Source organism: Amphiprion ocellaris, chromosome 4, assembly GCF_022539595.1.
Source record: "Amphiprion ocellaris isolate individual 3 ecotype Okinawa chromosome 4, ASM2253959v1, whole genome shotgun sequence".
Taxonomy (NCBI): domain Eukaryota; kingdom Metazoa; phylum Chordata; class Actinopteri; family Pomacentridae; genus Amphiprion; species Amphiprion ocellaris.
This window is the reverse complement of record NC_072769.1, coordinates 24,881,645-24,903,408: the sequence shown is the minus strand read 5'-3', so window position 1 is coordinate 24,903,408 and position 21,764 is coordinate 24,881,645. Positions and strand designations below refer to the sequence as shown.

The 21,764-nt window shown below is 39.0% G+C and overlaps 1 protein-coding gene across 11 annotated transcripts in view; it reads left to right on the top strand.

The window, feature by feature from the left end:
* LOC111562847 (teneurin-3) overlaps positions 1-21,764 on the top strand; it is a 391,758-nt gene that overhangs the window by 22,019 nt on the left and 347,975 nt on the right. For 7 of the 11 annotated variants that reach the window (XM_055010078.1, XM_055010077.1, XM_055010074.1 and 4 more), the window contains exon 1: positions 17,212-17,963. The exons of 1 other annotated variant lie outside the window; for it this stretch is intronic. The gene's annotated coding sequence lies outside the window, so the exon portion shown is untranslated. Of the gene's footprint in view, positions 1-17,210; positions 17,964-21,764 lie in introns of those variants that run through there. 3 more of the 11 variants (XM_055010068.1, XM_055010071.1, XM_055010066.1) reach the window with 1 other exon arrangement.

Below are 21,764 nucleotides of genomic sequence, written 5' to 3'. Positions count from 1 at the left end.
TGGTGCAGAAGGATAAATAGCATAAAAACTCAAGTACCTCAACACTGTAGTACTGTAGTGAAGTAAATCTACTGTTATTTATTATTAATTTCCACCTATAAGTAACTTTCCACCACTGCACTAAGATATGAATGTCTCATGGTAAAAGGGAAGAGCACAAACACTCATAAACAACGTCACAACTGAGGAGAAGAAAAAGCAAAGAAAAACAAACAACAACACCTGTTTATATTAATTAATGGAGTGCAACGTGTCTCAGACAATGTTTAAAATGTTTATGTGATCATCTTCAAAACCTGGCCTTAAAGTAAAGATGTGCAAACAGTGTCACACTATGCGCTATGCTGATACATACATTTATGCATGTGTCACATCTTTGGCATCATTTGGCCTTAACTTCCATTAAAAAAAAAATAAATTGAAATGACTATGAAATAGTATTTGAGGATTTACGAAATTAGTCACCCAGTACACAGATTTTGACTACTGAGAATAACACCAGCGATGGGCAGTGATTTTCAAATGAACACAGTCTGTCAGATTTAGACGTCTTTCAGAGTAATTCAGCCTCAGTGTCTACGCTGATGCCTACGCTACATTATTATTACAAAATGTTTTTCAAATTGCCGTGTCAGTGACTGAAAAATGTGATTTTCCTGTGACTGTTTGGGCAGAGATGTAGATGCTTTCTCGACAATAACAGAGTTTTATAGATATTGATGTAGTAGCACAACGTGTGAAGAAACAGTATAACTGCAGTAATGATGACAGAAAACAGTGCACCTGACAACATAAAGCTGGTGATAGAAGAGATGAACTGCCTTGGAGAACAATAAGCTGTGTGTATATGTGTACATATGTGCATATAGGATTGTGTGTGTGTGTGTGTGTGTGTGTGTGTGTGTGTGTGTGTGTGTGTGTGTGTGTGTGTGTGTGTGTGTGTGTGTGTGTGTCTGTGTGTGTCTGTGTGTGTCTGTGTGTGTGTGTGTGTGTGTGTAAATGACTCTATCTTATGGCCTCCCAACCGCATTTTGTTTTCCATGTGAAAGTGCCCAGTCAGCAGGACTTAGTGTAGATCCCCCAGCTTGGATAGTTTTCTCCCTAGACACAAACACTTTGCCCCGAAAGGCAAAACCTGACTGCTGAATATTGGCCATATTTCATCTGAATGGTGTTTACTGAAGTCTCTTTGGGTTTTTTTCTTCCAAATCACATTATTTATATATTTATTTAGTTGCTCTTCCGTCCTTCCTCTTAAAGCCACTGTCAAACAGAAGCATAGTCCCTTTGCTGTGTCTGGTTGTTTGTTTGTCTTTCATAATTTCTTTTATTTATTTATTTATTTGTTTGTTTGTTTGTTTGTTTGTTTGTTTGTTTGTTTGTTTGTTTGTTTGTTTTAACTTTCTGTTGTGTGTTCGCCTTGCCCTTTATCCAGTTCTAGAAGCATGACCTCAGGTCACAACAAAAAGCAAACCATATGAGCAGGCAAATGTGCAAGAATGTTCACATTTGTAAAAAGATTAATGGAGATTTCAAATGATCTTAAGCCCTTTCACCTTCCATTTAGTACATAGTACATGCAAAATTGAAAATCTCAGACATAAAAATGAGGGATATTGCTCACACTTTTCATTTTGCTCATCCATGTCTAGTAGCAGTTCACATGATCTTTTCTGTGGGTGTCCATAGTCTTCAGTGGCTAAATTACAGTAGCTGCATATTAAGGAGGAGTGCATAATGTTGGCAAAAATAATGTGTAAAATTCTAAGAACAAGGCCACATAAAATCCAAAATTTGGAGAAACATGACAGAACCCAGATATCGAATTGACTGTAACACATTTAAAAAACAATATTTTACACTAATCCAAATGAGGGGTGACCATTTGAAGATTCACTGGCTGATAATGAGCTCATCTCTAAGTGCAATTAATATCCCCTTTCCACCTCTGCTGCAAAGAATTGATTGCCTCTTCAATACATGACACACTAATAATCCCAACCACTGCAAAATGATACCATTCACTCTGATCAATAGGACTTTGCTTATTTACGTAATTTATTAGTAGCAGTATACAAACTAACTCCCCACCATTCAAGACGCTAACAATTTTAGACACAATTTCCATTCTAGGATTTAAAGTTCCAATATGCCCAGGAAAAAAATGCAAGATTCAAAATTTCACGATATAATCCAAATCCGAATGCTTGATGCATTGGCGATATTGTGATACCATGTTATAAAGCTTATTAAATTAAATTTTATCAAATTTAATTAATTCAGTTGAATGAAAATTAATTTGAAGAAGCGCAAAAGAATGACATCTGAAATAAATTCTTTAGAGTTTGTGTACCCACAATCTGTTAATTTTGCTCCATCCATTAAATGTCACTAAATGAGCAAATCTGGCAAATACAGCCAACTCCAAGTGTCCTTGGTGTGTATTATCTAGTTTTAGATAAAAGCTCACCTCACTGCCATGTGGCCGTTCTCTGAATTTTATTAATTTTTAATGGAGGTTTTGTCTTTTATGTATTTATTTTTTTCACTTTGTAAATGTGATGGTTTAAGTCCATAGTTTTATTTGTTGGTATTAATTACCTCTAAAATACACGGCACCAGCCTTAACCACAGCAAACAGATACCTTCCATATCAAACAATACCTGATACATACACCTGAGCTGAAATCAATGGATGGCGTACAATAAATAGCTGCATATACAGCATTCCTCACTCTGTCTTACATATAATCGATATGGATATTAAGATTTTCAGAAGAATGGCCATCAGGACAAACATTTAAAGATACAAAGTTGTTGACTATATTGGAGAACTCTCTCTGCTCTTTCAAGCTCATATAAAATGAATGGACTGGAGCAGTGAGGTAATGATGTTGTACACGATGTGAATACATTGCAAAAGCAATTGCACTTATGTGCTGAAAATCTTGGAAACCAAGACACTAGCAAAATGCATCAGGATAAAAGTGCACATGATAGGGATTACATACGATAAATGAAATAAAACGTGATGACCTCAAAGCCTGAAAATGAGAAACATACACACATATTGTCAGCTAAGAAAACAAACTTAAGCTCCCCTTAAGGCAAGTCCAGCCAAGTTCATCTGGCACCTAATGTGTAGCCATTAGTAAAGTGATCTGTGAATGGGAATTGGTGCAAAGTGTGTGTATGTGTGTATATGCACATAGGTGCATGGGAAACTGGCCTGACACAGGGACTTTCGAGGGAGGTTTCAAACGTGTTTTCATAACTGTATGTGTCTCCATTTTCCTGTGTGTGGAACATTCCTTCGAGCCACTTAACCACTTGAACCTGACACTGTGGACTCCGTGCGTGTGTGTGTGTGTGTGTGTGTGTGTGTGTGTGTGTGTGTGTGTGTGTGCGCACGCACGTGCATGTGTGAACGCATGTGTGAGTGTGTACATGCGTTCGTTCGTGCGTGCGTGTGTGTCTTTGTTGTACAGACGTGCCTATAGGAGACAGCTGTCATACAATCACAATTCTTTCTAAGAAATGTGATGTAAATAGTTTCTTCCCTAAGAAGGAAATATATAATTTTGTTGGCATATGATTTTGATGCAGGTGATTAATCAAGCTAAATATATTTAAAAAAAAAAAAAAAAAAAAAAGCTTTTCTGTTCAAAATTAGCCTTTATCTGTGCACTTTATCTGTGCACTTGGATTTAAGGCATGTAAGGCATATAGTTGTCACATTTGAAAAAGCAGCCCTTGAAAAACCATTTTGTACATAGACAGACATAGATTTACTGTATTTCTGTCCAGTGGCAGTAAACACAACACAGCCGAAAGCTGTACTTGTTTCAGAGCTTAACAAGATATTTAGGGCTGAGAACTGTAACCACAGCACGACTACAGCTATGAACTGATACTCTCCCACAGGCACATACACCAGAGAGCCTCTTGTAGTGCAGCCGCCAGCTCAGCTAAAACACAGGTACCAGCACACTAACTCTGTCAAACAACCATAAATGCTTCTAGTGACTGTCGGAAGCTCCACTGGTCTGCTCAGCTATCCAACAGAGAAGAAAGGAATCTGAAAAAACCTTGTCAAGGTCGCTGATTCTGACCACAAGCTCCAAGTTGCTGTCCACGTTAACTGAGCAATGATCAATCACTGCAAGCGCATGTTCTCTGCATTCGTTGCTGTCGCACTCCTAGATTTTTTTTTAACAAGTATGCTGGAAGAAGGGGTTTTAGCAGAACTGACGGTATATTTAGCTTTTGAAAAGGGACCCCATAGCTGGCAGTGAGCTTTGGTGTTTAGTGATTAGTGATGGAGAAACACATGCGAGCAAGAACTGTTGCAGTCTGTTTCTATTCAGCTGAGTCTTTTAAGGGGCTGCAAGTTCACTTTTATTTTTCCCAGGCCAACTCTTGAGTTAATAAGTTTTGACTTACTAGCTGATGTTTTGACATTATATCCTCATCAAGTGTTTATATGTATGAAACTATTAACAGCCAGTGACGGTATAAAGTTGAAACACTATAAGTACCTCATTCTGAATTAAATCCATCTTCATTTAAATTAGTCTTTTTAACAGAAAATGTCTGACACAAATATGTAATAATTTCAGCTAAATCATAGTCAAGGCTTGATCATGGACATTTCAGTCAAATTTTTCAATTTTACTTTTCTAAATTTTCTCAGCATTGTGAGGCAAGGGCTGTCACCATCATTTTATACAGCTACCATGGTTACAGATGTTTTTCTTGCCTGTAGTGAGGTTAATGGAAAAGGCACTGCTGTGATATAATATATATAAACCCTCGTCAGTAAGTCCAGTTACTGTTAGCATTGCCACACAATTGAACCTCTCTCTCTTTCTGTCTTGCTTATTTCACATTAGCATAAGCATTACCACAGCTACAATACACAACAGAAGTGAGCATGCACGTAAGTATCAAATGATTCAAAATTGTATTGCCTCACAGTAACTGAATTACTTCTAAATTGAACAGTAGGGTGCTTGAACAGTTTACATTTATTACATTCAAAAAAAAAAATGACCCTACACTTGGAACTAAATGCAAAATAACTCAGTATTTTCATTGATGAGATTCATTTTTTTCCAGTATTTTCTATGTCCATCTTTACTTTTCATGCCTAAATCAATCCTCCTCAGCATGGAGGATACTCCATGTATTTCACAACATATTTCTGAAGAGATGTTCTGCCATTCTACAGACACTTTTTTTCAGCTGCTGTGTGTTGGAGGGGTTGTGTATCTCTACCTTTCTCTTTAAACACTCAAAATGTGTTCTACTGGGTTCAAGTCAGGGGGCATACTTCATCTGGTCATAGTTTCCCCCTAAGAAACCCCTTTGGCAGTGCGCTTTGGATGGTTATCACGCTGGAATATTCTTCTTCTGAAAAGTTTCTGCAAACTAGGAGTCAGTCAGTCTATCCATGGTTAATAATGGTGTCATCAATAAATGTCATCTCCCCAACACCTTTTGCACTGATCAAAGGCCCATATCATTACACTCCCACATCTGTGTTTCACTGTCAGGACCATGAATGTACTGTAGCAGTCCTGACCAGGTTAATGCCAGACATACTGGTCCCTATCTGAGCTAAACAAATTGACGTTGGTCTCATCTGACCAAAGAAAGAAAGAGTCATGACACTAACATACAGATGGAGACAGCTCTTCGGTCCAAAGGCTCCTTTGTTCACAACTCAGCCAGGCATTTTGAGAAATCATAGGTTTAGTGTGTTTTGTTTAAATGACCACAGGCAATGTGTTTCTTGGTGATCACAGGTACATTCACTATTGTTGCACTGAGTTTATGAAAGATCTGCATTCTGTCCCCCTTGCTCAGAATCAGAATCAGTTTTTATTGTTATCATACGACGTATAATGAAATTGCATTTCCCTCAGGTGAATATGGACTGTTCCTGCTGAGCTTTTAAAATGCACTCTCTAAGCCAATCAGTTCGTAGATATCATTCTTAAAATCATTAAAATTTTGTCACTCTTTCGTCCAGGCTGATGATCAAGCACCTGTGCTATGGCATTTTGCGCTCTCTTGCTAAACATCTTTATCATGTCTGATCTTGGCAGCGATATCATGGAGAACCCAGAGATCCTCAAAGAAGATGCTGTTGGTATTATTTATGACTCGTTGCCTGTGGGTGGTATGAGACAAAGTTCCCGAATGGCTTTTTGGCATCATGCTGCTGAATCTTCAACAGCAGTCAGCTAACTAAATCAGCAAAGCATCCACTCTGGATGCGTTCCAACTGCAGGATTTGTCCAGTATTTCAAGTGCAAGGCATTCTCAACCTCACTGAGGCCCTTCAACCTTGTAAAATCCCACACCAACTGCCGATCCAGCTCTGGGCTCCAAGTCATGCACCTGTGGGCACAAAGGGACCAAAAAGTCCACTCCACTTGAGGCTCCAGCAGCAAAGCATGGTATATCTAGCGTTCCAGGTTCTCCTTGCCCTTTCACTGGCAAAAATGACGTCATGCAATTTCTCCAAGCAGTCATAGCATCCATCCACTCCATCAAAGGTCATCTGTTGGCTCTGCAGAACAGTAGCAGAAAGCCCATCATTCCCAGTCAGCTAGCTTACTGCTAAGGCCTGCCAGCTGTTGCCTCAGCCTCTTCTTTCTTTCTCAATTTTATCTGGCCCCTACCAGTTACATCTGTCAGGCTGCCATTGTATCGCCTAGATTTCATCCTAAAATTCTCCCCGGTAAAGGTATCAATTTAACCAGTTTGTTACTCTCGTCTCTTGAATGCTACAAAACTTAGCTACTCCCACTTTTTGTCCAGAGATACGGCGAATAATGAGTTCCTCATTGTCATTGGCATCTATAGGAACATGCTGTGCTCTATCCAAAGACAAGATAAGACCTGGATACATCCATCCATTATCTATACACTGTATCTATACACTGCTTTATCCTCATTAGGGTTGTTAGGGGCTGGAGTCTATCCCAGCTGACTTACGGTGAAGACAGGGGACACCCTGGACAGGTCACCAGTCTATCACAGGGCTACATATACAGACAAACAATCACACTCACATTCAAACCTACAGACGATTTAGAGTTGCCAATTAACCTGAGCATGTTCTTAGACTGTGGGAGGAAACTGGAGAACCCGAAGAAAACCCACACATGTACTGGGAGAACATGCAAACTCTATGCAGAAAGATCCCAGGAAGGCCGGGACATGAACCAAGGATCTTCTAGCTGCAAGGGGATAGGGCTAACCATCAAGTCACTGTGCAGCCTTTAGCAAAAATACGGTACAGTAAATTTCTATCTTGACCACACATTTCTCCCCAGGAAATCTGCTCTCTCCATTTCTCAGTTCAATACTAGAATAACCGGGTCATTATTTGATAGTGAACACCTCATGTTGGTAGGACAGCAACACTTTCCTGCTCCACCTGTGGAAGCACTGGTCATTCAGCTTCTCTGTGCTCTACCTTCTGAATTGTCACCCCTCAACTATTCAACTCAACCTGTGCAAGCAGATCACTGTTTGGCATTGGGTACTTCAATTTAACAACAAGCAAATTAGCGATACTATGGATCAGTTTACAACATTTGGACACTATTTCTGATTCACACGCCGCTGATTGTGCACCCCTCCTCCTCCCCATCTCCACCTCATCCAGGTTGTCCTGGGCATTGCAACCAGTTTCAGTGCAACTATTACCAGGTGATTCTATTTGGAATCATTTGACATGTAAAAGATATTGCACAGGGGTGTACTCACCTTTATAGTACACTGCACATTTTGTACATTGACAATCAGCCACTTATCCAGAAGATGATTCACTCACTTGTTCACTAAAATCCTGCTTCTTACTCGGGTCAACATTGAGGAAAATAATGATTTTTCTTTAGTGACCATAGAGGAAAATGTAGTTGTTGGCTCTGCCCTTCTGTTGCTTCTCGCTTAATTCTCACTGTTATCTGTGCTTGTGTTAAGTTTAGGAGACTCTATTTCAAGAAGTGATCCTGTTCGACCTCATTATTGACACATATGTATATTCACAAAGTGTAAGGTGCTTTTTATTACCAGTAGCACAGGTCAGCTGCTTCTCAAAAAGAGCTATTTTGGGTGGCAGGGGAGTTGCAGAATGGGATTCCACAGATAATGTAGGTCACTGAGTAAATAATTAGACACTGATTAGTTCATTTGTCCATTCGTCAGTCTTTAAGATTGTTCTTTACTCTTTCATTTACACTTTACATTTTAAAAGCCTGTAAGTAGTTCTCATTTCAAAAAGTTACTTTTTGTTTTGCTTTAGTTTGATGTCATTATAGTTGTCTGTTGACAACACACTGAGCAGGTACAAATACCTTACGAAAATGTATTGTCAGAATGTTGTAGCTCATCTACTGATTATAATTTACATTCGTGGTCTCCAGAGGTTACTTTCAGTTTTATCCACTGCATTAGGCCATCACTTGTACCACCATCAGGTCAGCATCTCTACTATGCAAACAAGATGTTTCATATTCTAATGTGCACGCTACTGCAAAACTTGATGAGCAGATTCATGTTCCTTGAAAGAATCTCCCATTTTTACAGACTTTCTTCATGTACCATCACAGGACCAACAGGTCTAGTAAGACTCGATAGGTCTCCATTCCTGCAGCACAAGACAGAAGCCATATTTCAGTGCCTCTGAAGATCAAAGATCAAACTAAAGTGCTGTAGCAGTCTTGCAATTGAGTAGATGGTACACCCTTGCATTTCTACAAAAAAAAAATGTTGCACAGGATCTGAAGCATTTTTGATTGGACTACAAACTCCACTAAATGTGTATTATTGCCTTTAAAGTATTCGTTTGTGCCTAGTTGAGTAGCATGTATTTGTGTATGTCCACACATGCATATTTGCTTGTGTGATTTGAGGGAATACTTTTCCTACTTGGCAAGACATGGGGGCATCCTGGATGCCTGGGGAGGGAGGGAGAGAGGGGGGGAGGGAGGGAGAGAGGGAGGGAGGGAGGGAGGGAGAGAGAGAGAGAGAGAGAGAGAGAGAGAGAGAGAGAGAGAGAGAGAGAGAGAGAGAGAGAGAGAGAGAGAGAGAGAGAGAGAGAGAGAGAAGGAGTGATGGAAAGCAGACAAAACAACACAGCTGCAGAGGGATGACATTGGCTTGTCCTAACACTTCTTCAGTCATGTGAAAGTGTGTGTGTGTGTGTGTGTGTGTGTGTGTGTGTGTGTCACAGAGAAAGAGGGTGTGTTTACTGTCACATTAGATATGCCATAGATTACTGACACAATGACAAAGCTTTTGCATACGTGTGTGTCTGTGTGTGGATGAAGGAGAGAGATTCATGCACATCGGTGAGTGCACATTGGCAATGAATGTACATAAGAGCACAACCCTGAGCCAAAGCTACAATCACCACGTACGCACACACACATGCACACACACACTGACAGTGACACAGAGTGAGGTTTCGCTTGAATACACACCTGTCCTTTCGCTCTATGGTACACAGCACACATCCTGACCACAGGCCACGCTGCGCTTGTGTGTGAGTGTGTGTGTGTGTGCGCGTTGAACAGCCTCCAGGGTATCCTTGTACACAGACAGCTTCTCACAGGCCAGAAGTCCCTTACAACAGCCTTGTTGTTTTTCTGTCCCTCAATTTCTTTGTTGTTGTTTTTGTTTGAAAAATACAGTTTTTATTTTTCATTCACACTTTTTGTTCACTTGATTTGTTTTTCATTGTTGCTTTTTTCATCCTGTCTGTCTTTCTTTCCTCTGACTTTTTTTCTCTTTTGACCCATAGGAGGAATAAATCTGCATGATTTTCCTTTGGAAATGTCCCCAGATGTGGTGTGTCATTGTGTCAGTGAGTCATATTGTGGTGTGTCAGTAGGTATCTCAGTGTTTGCGTGTACAGACACGTGTGTGTGCATGCAAAAGTGAATATGAGTTTGTGTAAGTGCTTTAATAGAAAAGAAAAGACAGTTAAGAATGCAAATGACAAATATTTGATATACATCAATGTTATATTATCTTGAACTTGGTTTGTGCACTTGATCTGTTATTATATTGCTGTTTATTTTGTTTCTATTTTACTGATTTGACTCTAATGATGCATCGTTTACTTGTCACTTCAAATGGGATTCTAACCCTGCTTTCCTTTGTTTTTCCCATTTATCCCACAACATCCTTTGCGTCTATCTTCCCTTATCTAGGTGAAAAACCACATGACTGGCTGAGGTCTACATTTTCTAAAGCCTGAAATTGAAGCCAAGAGAAGATGTAGTTGCTTCTTAGACCACTTAACTCAAAATATGCTGAAAAAATATTTGGCATTTTTTCCTAGTGACACCAAAAATACTGAGTACCCTGGCTGTAACATAACATTGCCATTTATTCAGTAAGTTATCCCAGGGCCTGCAGCTTTTAGGCCTTTTTTTTCTCAAGACACTGTATTCTGGACTTGTTACTAGCTCTTCCTGTGTACTTTCACTGAATTACTTTGATACTGAAGAAAATTTGTATTTTTTATTTTTGAGATAATAATATCTTCAGAAAAGTGTGCCTCACACACTAAATCTAAAAATATGTGCTTCATGTCTGAGGGTTCAGATTTTGACCGAGTTGTGATTTTTTGACAAATTGCTACAGATTTTAAAGTAGCCTCCCTTAACTGTTTTATAAGTTGTGTGTCACTGACACTGCTGCTGCTTCAACTGTTGATTGTGTTTCAAGCAAACAAAACTGCAATTAGCATTCCTGTTTTTAGAACAGATACATCTTGTGTCTTTTCTAAAATGTAGCTCAAAGTCTTGGCATAAATGACCCAAACAACCCACATATATAAATGCTATACCTCTAACTGTAGAAAAAAGTCCTTTAGCATGCGTTTATTCTGGCAACAGTGGTTTCAGTTATCAGGTATTTTTCTGTTGGCTGTTTCAAAGTGGTTATTTAGTGAGTGAAATAATTTTTAGGTGTCTTCACTCTGACGCCAGATTTAAGTCAGGCAAGTGCAGAGAAATTGCATAAGCTGTCAGTCACAGGGAGAATCTGAACGCCTGGAGCTGCAACCTAAAATTTCAGGCCTCTGCTGGACTAGTAGAGTGGCCTGTGATGTACACAGGGCATGAAGCTGGTGGGAGAGTGTTGCTGTCAGGCAGTGTGTAGGTCAGCTGTCATGGATAATTCCAACAGTTTCTGAGTCCTTGGGAGAAAGTACAAATTCAGTAGTAGTATGGGCACAAAAATAATACTTTATGAATGGTATTTAGGCCAAATACTCAGTCAGGTAGACCCCATATACTTATAATAGTGCTGACATGATACACAGAACTCTATTCTCAAGTTATTACATTAATGGGAATATCTATCCATTCAAGTGTCACCACTGTTACAACAAACACACACCAAGGCAACTATTTGATTGTGCATGTCAAAGACATTTCTCCATAGCAGTTTTCCTTATGCCTCTTTGATAGGTCCATGATTCCAAAGCCACTTGAGTCAGTGCCTGGACTTGACGTGACTTAATGTCAATGTAAAGGCTCTCTTATTTTTGCAACGTGACTGAGTAAACAGAGCAGAGTTGTCTAAATGTTTTCTGTGACATCATCCCGCATGGAGGAAAATGTGTGCTGTGGACAGGACCTGTGTAAGAAGTAGTACTTTACCAGAAAAACGCATTCGTAAATACCTCAACATGTTGAAATCACTGCAAAAACAACATCTCATACCTCAGTTTCATTACATCCATCCACTGTCTATACAACGCTTTATCCTCATTAGGGCCACGGGGGGGGGGGGGGTGTTAGGGCAAAGACAGGGGACACTCTGGACAGGTCACCAGTCTACAGCAGGGCTACAAATAGAGACAAACAATCACTCTCACATTCACACAGGCCAGGACGTGAACTGGGGATCTTCCAGCTGCAAGGCAAAAGTGATAACCACCACGCCACTGTGCAGCCCAGCTTCATTACACTATGTGCAAAATATACCTGCAAGAATAAGAGCGTTGTGACAGAGAGATCAGACTTGAATTTAAATACTGAAACCGATTGTTATGCCACATGAGTCTTGAGGATGTGAAGAGTAACAAAAGATGATATTCGAAAACCAAGTTAAAGGAGTAGGACACAGATAAAGCAACAAAAGAACAATAATTTACAATGAAAAAAACACTGACAAAGCGAGCTTCTTCTTCAAAAAAAAAAAAAAAAAATGATGAAGCTGATCTGCAGTTCAAGAAAAAGCTCCACACACAACTGGCCGGGTCGAGAAGGGAGAACACCAGCAGCCCTACCCTAAACGAGTAAAACACACCCACAATCTACCTACAGACACACACAGCACTGATGGCTCTAACACCAGCTGGAACACAGGTTTTCATCTCATTAATGGGGTTGTGCTTCTTTAGCATGAAGCAGCCAATTACAACATCTTCTTTTGAATCCCAAATGATCACATTAAAAGTTTGTTAAGTTGTCAAGCAATTTAATTTGCTAATAATTTGAAATTATATTCTTATTTAAATTTTATTTCATTTTTGTCTGACCAACAGAACCGCATCTTTGCCCAGGAAGGAAAGCATCCAGATTCCCTTTTAAACAGAAAAACATCTAAATAAGACTCAGTAAATAATACAGTGGCATCAAAAACAATGCCGCAGGTTAAACACACATCAGATTATAAATACAAAGGCCCAAATGCTCCCAGGTATGCAAATGCATACAGTTGTGGTCAAAAGTTGACATACACTTGTAAAGAACATAATGTCATGGCTCTCTTGAGTTTCCAGTTATTTCTACAACTCAGATTTTTTTCTGATAGAGTGATTGGAACAGATACTTCTTTGTCACAAAAAAACATTCATGAAGTTTGGTTCTTTTATGACTTTATTATGGGTTAACAGAAGAAGTGACCAAATCTGCTGGGTCAAAAATATACATACAGCAACATGTATCAACGTTGCAGCTCCTAGAGCAATTAGTACTGATCAAGGAATCCAATGTAGTTACTTCAGCTGCCTTAATCATGCTGCTATCAATAAGAAAGCAGTTGTCCGGGCTAACTTTCTAACTTTGGGAACCAAAAAAATCTTCCAAGACCAGCCAGCAGTTACCCTTGAAAACTTGGTTGCCCACAGCTGAGGAAAAAGAAAGACTTGCATTCCAAAGGCTGATGATTGCTCTAAAAGTCTGGAGAATTCCTCAAAAAGGTCGGAGATGACCCCTGACCTGTTCATCTTTGCATTACAGCAAAACAGAGGAGCAGTATGCACTTTGTGTAACAATCACAAGCACGTGACTGTTATGCTGACTGAGATGGCAGGTGTTCGAAGAAGACAGACAAAAGAAGACAAAAAAAAGCATTAATTGTAAAATTTTAAATTTAAAATGATCAACAAAACACATTTTCTGACATCTGTTGGTAAGAAAATATAAAAACTGTCATAAATGTAAACATTTTTGTGTGCTTGTTATTAATAAAATAGTGAAGCATGGTCACTTGGTGGCTTACGGTGTTATCAAGTAACAACAAAACTGCCCCTGCTTTATTTTTCTTTTTTTTCCTACACCCTGCAAACACCAATACCAACAGGCTGTTCTGCCTTACAAATATCGTCTCTATATCCAAAACCACAAGCTGTATATCTTCTCCCTTTATTACACAGAGCTCCATTGTGTTTTTAACAGAAACACACGCAGACACACAACAGTATGTTTTGTCATCACTCCCCATGCTCCGTCCTGCTGCTGAAAATACTTATGAGACCATCAAATGTGTATTAAGCTGTAGCTGAAGTAGTTCACTGTGAACACATCACTTAATACTTCGTTGGCGGCATTCTAAAATTTACTGCACACTCCTCTTTTGTTCGTGACACACAAATGTATTGTGTAAGAGTAAAGTCCTCATAAACCTCAGCCATATCATTAAAAATGCTATGTAGTGTACCAGTGCCAAAGGACACAGTATCAGTGTTTAATATTTAAAAAAGCTTGTATTTAATGAAAAACACAACATCTAGATCCTCTTCAGATTACCAGCATTATACAGAATACGTCAGAGTATTTACACAGACTTACCTTATCTGTGCAAAATGCTCGACAGTATCACAGTAGTATAATATACTAGTTATATGTCATATTTTACACAGATTCAGTCAGCTTGTGTAATTAGCTTCCCTTATGACCTTGCTGAAGATAAATGTTGTTTTGGGGTTTTTTTTCACTTTCTTTCTCCAGACAGTATAATATAATAAAAACTACTTGTATTTCCACTCACCCGTTTTGCTTTGCCACATTTTCCTTTGTGCTGGTCCTCCTATTATTTTGAGAATATAGTGGTGGATTTTTCCAAGTCTTATGGCGTTATGTGTGTGCCTATCAGCTTTTATCAGTATGCCCTCGTGCTCGTTGGAGTATCAGAGGCAAGCAGTACTTGGCTTTTTGTGCTTGATATTGTCAGCCAATAATCACAGGTTTAGAGGTTCTAGCCTCCTACATGTTGGAGTGTCCTCAAGCAAGTATGTATGTATCTCACACAATGTATGTCACAATGGCCTACCAAATGTAATGTAAATTGCAACGATATAGTTGTCATTTGAGAAGCTTAAAACTAAAAACTTAAATCCTCATTAGCTCTCAAAGAGTGCCAAACTGATGCCACTGAAATCTTGTGTTCACTTCAGAATGCCGTTTGGGTTCACATCCATTGACACTCGGTGCGCATGTCGGGGAATTTGTTTCAGGTCCATGAATGTGCAGACAACTGCATACCTCTCTTTGCCATTACATCAGTTCTATGTAGTTACCACAATCGCAAGACCAAATGCTTTCATTCTTTTTTTCTTTTTTTTTACCACCAAATGCCAGTGTTCCCCATCAACACCCCACCCTCTTTAAATAAAATTAAAAAAAAATCAAGATTTTAAAATTACACAAGCCTAAAAACAACTGAATTTGGAAGATGTTATTCAACCCACTACAATAGCCATGCACCAACAACCACATAAATTATTCAGCTTGCCATTGGGCTTCTACAATAGGTTTGTGTATGACTCTATTCTATACAATATGTGGAAGTTGTAGTTTGGTTCTGCTGGATAATACTTAAAGGTGTGTCTAATATTTTGTCCACCTCATTTTAGTGTGAGAAAATATATTAGCATCATTAAACTATTTGAAACAATGCTATAATTTACTACCTAAAAAACCAAGCTGAACAACTGTAGTATAAATTAAAATATTTCCAGGTCGCAGATGGAATATTGAAGAAAAAAAAAAAACCACAATAGCAACAGCTAGTAACAGCTAGTTTATATATATATATATATATATATATATATATATATATATATATATATATATATATATATATATATATATATATATATAGACCTAATATGTAGACCTATTGTCCCAGATGCCAATGTGCTTGCTTCATAATGCACCAAGCTTTGTACTTTTAGTTTTATTTATGCGTTTTTGTACTAATCGCATGCCTTACAGTGGTCACTGAACAAATGCCTGTTCATCTACCCCGACAGCGCTGTCTTCTGCACCTTGCCGTTTGCTTTCCTGCTGTTTCCTTTAAAAACCTTGCATGCTTCTCCTTTTGTTACGGCCAACAAACCAGTCCAATGGTAATGGCACAAAAGTAACAACCGAATGCATCGTAAATTACACACCATTTGTGTCCTGTTGTTCCCTGTAATTTAAAGGTTTTGTACTGAGTCCACTTTGCAAACTCCAACTGAGACGCTCTTACAGTATGTATGCTGAGAAAATATCATGCGCAATTTTTCACCAGATGAGCAGTTCACAGTAACAAGGTTAGATTGTTACAATGGTCCTATGCATTTTAAAGCAGTCACTTAAAGCATGACCTATCAAATCCTGTTTCTGTTAAGCCTTTTAAGAGTTAACCTTCCCTGAGTCGAAGCAACCAACCTTTGTTAACAGGGATGCTTTTCGATTGCATTTAAAATGTAGTAGTAACTTCGGGTTTGACTGCTTCAGCTGACGCTGACAATAATTGTGAAATTACTGGAAGATTAATTATATTGTTTTACTCACAATGTTAACCTTAGCTTACAAAATGAAAATAACGTAAATACAATGTTCACCTTCAGATATGGATGACTTTGCCGTGTTTCTGATTGCTGTCTCACTAGTGTGTATGTCACAAAATAATAATTATATGATATATATGTATATGTGTATATATATATATATATATATATATATATATATATATATATATATATATATATATATATATATATATACATATATATGTGTGTGTGTGTGTGTGTGTGCGCGTGTGTGTATTTTATTATTACTATTTTTAGTTTGTATATGCATGTATTATGATAATATACATGTATTATAGTAACTGCATTTACCACAATCCCTGTGTTGTTGACTTGTGTCACGTTGACTTGACCCACAAACAGCTCCAGGGGCATCTGTCTCTTCTGTGTGTTTTACAGAGCAGTACATTTTTAAAGCAGTAGTACTGTCTATATCTATAAAAATCGACGGGAGTTGGAGGAATCTGCACAGTATCTTTGCTGTTCTTACGAGTGCATTCATCCATCAGAGACCTCAGATGTTGGGCTACACCTACAGTCTGCTGGAGTCACTCTCCTCCTAGAGTAGCATTCCATCGATTCATTTTTCTCAGTCCTTGCCATGGCTAATACATAGTGTCTATTCCGCTACATTTACTCTTTTTTTTTTTTTTTTATTAGGCCCAGGCCTGTGAGTGTATAGCAGCAAGCTCTGCCTCGCCCTCAGACGGTGTATCAGTTTTATTCAATCTTATTTTTGACTCGTAGTCTGTCTGACTGAAAGCGGAAAAAGCACCACCTCATTAACCGGGTGTCTTACCATGTGCCCCCGCTGCTCTCACCCCTCCGCCGTCACCTGTCACAGTCGGGGCATCCAGTAGAAAGTCACGGCTGACCCCTACGTCCCCCCTCTACTCCCACCCCACAACAACCATCACACACACACACACACACACACACACACACACACACACACACACACACACACACACACACACACACGAGTGACTCGCGCGCGCACTCGCAGACGCCGGCACACCGGTAGAGACGTCAGGATTGGACGCAGCAGGGGATCCCCAGCATTCCGTTTCTGCCTCGCTTGGCGTATCATCATCTTTTACCGGGAGGAGATGAGCTCGCGCCGGCGCTCACTGGCGGAGGGCAGCAGCAACAGAGGACAGTGCTGTTTCTCCGTTTCTCGGGAGCTCTCTCTCTCTTCCCCACTTTTTCTTTTTCTCTCTCTGTCTCTTTTCCCTTTTCTGATCTGCACAAACCGTTTTTACTGTAGCTGTCGCTTGAGCCGGCCAGCCGGGACAACGCGAGGAGAGAGCAGGGAGCAAAGGGGAAAAGGTGCTTCACCACCTGGGTGACTCATTAGCGACAACAAAAAGACGCTTCGGACGGAGAGAAAGAAACACAGCGGGCTTTAATGAACTCCTGCTTAGTTTACCGGCAGTAGACCGGGAGAGTTCGCCGTTTGTTCCATCTGTTTTCATCACCTTCACGTGCGTTGCTCTGACAGCCGCGCGCCTTTGGACTGCGAACCTTCCTGCTGCGTTTTAGTGAAATCGGCTGAAATTAGAAACACCGAGAGAGAAGACCGGCAGGAGAAGCTCCGGGAGAACTAACGGTTTCGTAAAGTAGAATAGTGAGACTGACGCTGCCGCAAATGCGATTTTCTTGGTGAGGTTTTTGTTGTTACTTTCACCATAAAGATACAAATTAATAAACTGAACAAACGGAAGAAGTTTTTTGTTTTGTTTTGGTTTTTTGGTGTTCTTCGTTGTGGGGGGAAAGTCGAAGTAACGAAGTAAACAAGCGGCTGCGGTTGTAAACTAGGAGGACCTCCTCACACGAGGACGAACAGGTAGGACAGCCCCGGCAAACACTGCACATGACACAAAGAGGAAAACACAGAGGCCGGAACAGAAAGCGTTTATTTGAACTCAAGTGTTATCTGTGTTGGGAGCAGTCTCAGGTTAACTTCCACCACAGATTATTTCCATTAAAGAATGCAGGTCATTTCTGCATGGCTTCTCAGTACATGTCACACATGGCTCCTCGGCATTAAACATATCCTCTGCCGCTCCTCAGTTCGGCAACAATAAAAAAAAAACAAGAAACACCACGTGTAGAATTGTGACTTTTCTAATTGGTTCTCCTGTTATTCCCACCGTCTTGTAAAGAGCCGATGAACCGGTAGGAACTCTTGGAAAAGTCGATTTAATTTAAATGTGTCTTGCGTTTTAAACACATTTTCATGCCGAATGGTGACCTGTGTATAGTGAATTACCATACTATGTTGAATTTTAATTTGGTGTGCATTGCACCGTTTTCGTTAAGCCAGATTTGATTGAGTGTGCTTTTATGAATGAAGATCACAGCGTTCTTACGTAGGTTATTTAAGGTCCTTACATGTAGTTGCAAAAAGGAGAGAGCGATTTTCAGTCTCATCAAACGGTAGGCAAATTAAGACGATTTCCTCAACACTGTAGCTCAGTTATTTGGAGGCGAATGTAACGCTCGGATGAGATGAGAAAGGTTTGGTTTCAGAGTTGGATGGAAAAAGAAAAAGAAAAAAAAAGCCGAAAAGTCAAGAGGACTCCTGAAGTTATTTTTGCCCTGAAAAACTGTTTAGAAATAATGAAAATCTGATGTTTGGCTATGAAAGGCTTTCTCAAATGTTTTCACATGCGTGACTTCCCAGTTTACAATACAGTTTGTCAAACCAAATTCTGCGTTGATCTCACTCCATTATAGACTGTCGTAGAAGCGTAGTCACTAGTGATTTTATTGGGAATTTTAGAGGTGACAGATGCTGTAATAGACTGCAGTCTGACATTGGAATATTTTTAGGGAGATTAGATATCACTGAAATTAAACTGTTCCTCCTAAATGTTCTTGAACATACTTTGAAAAAAAACATTGGCATATTGTATGATGGATTTTTACAGTTGGACCAGTTCAACTACTATATGTCCTGGTGAAGATAAGACTCCACACTGAAAGAGGAGACCTTGCTTTTGTTTTGTGGTAAATCTTAAGGACTCAATGCTGAGACCAGTTTCCTTCGCCTGTGAGGCTGCGAAGGTGTGTGCATGTGTGTGTATGTGAAAGGTAAAGGTATTACAGGACTGGTATGAAATAGTATAACCGCAGGAATTCACTTTGTAGTGAAGGGTAAACTAGAAGGAAGACACAGGGTGGCTTTGTCTCTCCTCCTCTTATCTTCCCTGTCGCTTGCATTTTTTTTTTTTGCCATACTGTATAGGCAGTTAACCTACATTGATGCCATTATATTTTCAGTTCTCATGTAAAATGTTGTGCACATTGTAATCTTTACAGTTGTGCTCAGTTTTATTTTCCCTGTGAACTCAACTGCGGTGATGGCCTTGTGTTCCAGTGAATTGAGTTTGTCTTGCCTACCCCTCTTCCCTGTAGGTTTTATAACAGAGAGCGCATGTCCTATGTGTCTTTATTGCACTTAAGGACAGGGCTTGACAAAATCTTTGTCCAATTTTATTGTGCTTTGGGATAAATCAGACAAGACATTCAATTTAAATTTCATTTCAACCACTCTATGAGTTGCAACTTGATAGAAATTGCAGCAAAATTGCAGCATTCTTGTTGTGAAATGGGAGCTCTTGTCAGTACTGCACAACACTGACGTGGCTGCGAAGGTGTGTTAATTGCCACCTTTAGTAAAATGATCCAAGAATGTTTTCTGTTTTTTATCATTAAAAGCTCAAAACTGTATCTTTGTATTGAGCATTGTGAGTATTGATAAAGTGGTACTGATTAGTGAAGAAACTGGGCTACTCAGTCTGTTTAGTGTATAGAGTTCAACAGCATCATTTCATGTTCATGCTAAAAAGACTGAAATGGCAGAATCAGTCTGCTTTTACAGAAGCAGACGTTTTATTCTGGAGAACAAATAATTGCAGTTTGTTCAAAATGCACTGCACATACAAATATACACAGAACTTTATTGTAATTGCATTAGAATTAATACGGACTGTAATAGCAAAACATTGATCTGGGACTGCATCGCATACAATGTTTAGCGCTCTCTCTCTGTGTGTGTGTGTGTGTGTGTGTGTGTGTGTGTGTGTTTGTGTATATGTGTGTATGTGTGTAGAACTTTGTTCATATATGGATGTTTTAAAGATACAACCTTGACAATGCTGCTACACATGTAAGCAGTTTGGAACACACAGAATAGTCATTAGTTGTAACAAACAGGCTAAAGAAAAATCTGAAATGAATTGTGAGTGATGTATTGATGCAGTGTGCGTAATACTACATACAGTACACAGCACATACCAATTTGTCCTTTTTGTATATGTGACAGAATTATTGCAAATTAAAAACTATTTTCTCAGAGCTATTTCTGTTCATATGCAGGGATCATTTGCGATACTGGAATAGTAACTCAGCTGAAATGCAGAATGGAATTTGATCAGCAACTCTTAAAAGGAGAATTTCAGCTTTAGTTTATTTTTTAGAGCTTTTCTCTTGCCTTTTATCTGGTCATCTGTATTGGTGTAGTTTCTTGCAGTACAAAATAAACCTGCACAGCTGTACAACTCGATAGATAACACATCTGAGTGAACATCTTGGCCAGTTTTACCTTCGCAGTTACTCTGTTCTCACACAATTCCACTTGAAACGTGTGCAGATGTGTAGGTAGTTGTTTGACTTGAGAGAATTTGTGAAATTACTGGAAGTGGTTGTTTTTTTTTGTAGATGTAGTGGTAAAATCAGCATTTTTTGAGAATAATCTATGTATTAGGATGATTCATCTTGGTTTAAAGCACTTCAAGTTAGAGCTTCCCAGTAGTAGTCAAACACAGACATTTAAAACAATTGTGTACCACAATCAGTTATTTTTTTTTTCTCTTTTTTGATAATTCAGTTCTGCGTACCTTTTCAACTACAGACACATTTAATAAGTCTTTTCCTGTCTTTCATATGTGTCAACATATATCTTCTCGTGTAGTAAATGTGTTTTTGATTTTTTTTAAGGTTGGAGTGGTTGACTCGTTTATTGCAAAATCAGTAAAACCTGTACATGGCAGTAAACATGATAATAAAAGCAACAAGAAAAAAAGTCAGAGCCTAGAGACTCAACACATTACACATAATCTTAGAGGACAAAATATTTCTGTCTAGTATTTTGTAATTTTGCTATGTTGAATGTTAATGATCCAACAATTTCAACTGTTCTAGTCATTAAAAATCATTGTGGATGACTGTATCAGGTCTGGAATGCCTTAATGGTTTTCTGGCAACAGACAGATACTGTCTGTGGACACTTTAGTACTAAAGTGCAACACTGCCATGTATTTAGAGTGGGTTGATAGACCACAGGGCACTTCTATGACTCATGTGGGAAGCAAACTCATTTTTAAAGAAATGAGCAAACTGCATTAAACATTTTACTGATCCATATATACACATGTAAAATAAAAACAAGAAGAAAATGAAAGCAGTATTATTGTGAGAACTGACAAATTAGATATAAAGAAACTTAGCTTAATATGTATATGTATATCTGTGCGTGTGTTGTGTTGAATGAGTACTAATTTGTCATGGAACGATTTTGTATTAGTGTGTTGTAAATGAATCTGTTTGTTATTTAATGCATATGAGTGTGCAGGCAGATAGT